This window comes from Gossypium arboreum, chromosome 11, assembly GCF_025698485.1.
Source record: "Gossypium arboreum isolate Shixiya-1 chromosome 11, ASM2569848v2, whole genome shotgun sequence".
Lineage (NCBI taxonomy): Eukaryota > Viridiplantae > Streptophyta > Magnoliopsida > Malvales > Malvaceae > Gossypium > Gossypium arboreum.
The window spans coordinates 75,716,397-75,718,137 of NC_069080.1; the positions used below are offsets into that span (position 1 = coordinate 75,716,397).

Sequence of the window (1,741 nt, forward strand, 5' to 3'; positions counted from 1 at the left end):
CCAGTGATGTTTCAAATGCTACAAACGGTGGGCCAATTTAATGGTATGCCCACGGAAGATCCACATCTCCACCTTCGATTGTTTATGAAGGTGACTGATTCATTCAAGATAGCTGGCGTGACTGAAGACATACTGAGGTTGAATTTGTTTCCGTACTCGTTGCGAGATTGAGCACGAGCATGGCTCAATTCATTGCCACCAAGTTCCATATCTACATGGCAAGAATTAGAAGAGAGATTTTTGGTTAAGTATTTCCTGCCTAGCAAAAACGCTAAGTTGAGGAACGAGATCACAACCTTCCAACAATTGGATGACGAGTCTTTGTATGAGGCTTGGGAGCGATTCAAGGAGTTACTGCATAAGTGTCCTCATCATGGGATTCCTCGTTGTATCTAGTTGGAGACATTCTATAATGGTCTCAATACACATACAAGATTGATGGTAGATGCTTCTGCGAATAGTGCAATCTCATGAGGCTTATGAGATCATCGAAAGGATCGCAAGCAACAACTACCAATAGCTAACAAATCAAACAACTTCAGGAAGACGTATAGTTGGATTTCATGAAGTTGATGCTCTCACTTTGTTATTAGCTCAGGTATCGTCTATTTCCTCTATGTTAAAGCAGTTTACCACTAAAAGTGCTACTAATTTTGCAGCTCAGGCACCAAGTTTGTTTGAAGTAGTTTCCTGTGTGTACTGTGAGAAAGGTCATTCTTTTGAGAATTGCCCATTGAATCCCAAGTCAGTGTACTATGTGTGGAACCAACACCAAAATAGGAGTGGACAAGGACCCCAGTCCAACTTCTATAATCCTTCATGGTGTAATCATCCTAAATTTGCTTAAAGCAACCAAGGAAATGGACCAAACAACACATTTATGCAACATAAACTCAACCAATCTTAAGGGTTTAATTAGGAAGCTCCAAAACCACCTCAAGCTGAGGCATCAAATAGTTTGGAGAACTTGTTTAAAGCGTACATAGTAAAGAATGACGATTTGATCCAAAGCCAAGCAGCAACACTGAAAAATTGGAAAACCAAATAGGCCAGTTAGCTATAGAGCTTCGTAATAGACCGCAAGGAACCTTGCCAAGCTATACTGAGAATCCAAGAAATTTGGGTAAAGAACATATCAAGGTAGTGGCATTACGAAGTGGTAAAATTTTGGAACCCCAATTGATTAAGGTCGAAGATAAGCCGTTGAGAATAATCAACCAGCTGTTGAAATTCCTACACCAAAAGGAATCAGAATCTACAAAGACTGACAAGGTAAATCCTAACTTAGTGAATTCAGATACTTTAACATCTTTGGATGCAGATATACCTACTCAAAAGAGTTGTCCGGTTCAACCAAAAGTTCCATCACCTCTATATCTGCAAAGATTGCAGCAACACAAGCAGAAACAAGAGGTGCAATTCAAGAAGTTTTTGGATATTCTGAAGCAATTACACATCAATATTCCATTGGTAGAGGCTTTAGAACAACTGCCAAATTATGTGAAGTTTATGAAGGATGTACTATCCAAGAAGAAACGACTAAGTGAGTATGAGACTGTCGCCTTGACAAAGGAGTGTAGTGCGTTCTTGCAGAACAAGATGCCACCGAAATTGAAGGATCTAGGAAGCTTTACTATACCCTGTAACATTGGTGAATCTTACTGTGCTAAAGCTTTGTGTGACTTAGGGGCAAGTATCAACTTGATGCCTAAGTCTATTTTCAAGATGCTAAGGATAGGAG

At 39.7% G+C, this 1,741-nt stretch overlaps 1 non-coding gene across 1 annotated transcript; it reads right to left on the reverse strand.

Annotated features, from left to right (window-relative positions):
- Window positions 1-273: 273 nt before the first annotated feature.
- On the reverse strand, window positions 274-380 carry LOC128284657 (small nucleolar RNA R71). The gene has a single exon (XR_008275079.1). It is a non-coding gene; the product is annotated as a small nucleolar RNA R71 (small nucleolar RNA).
- Between the last annotated feature and the right edge of the window lie 1,361 nt (window positions 381-1,741).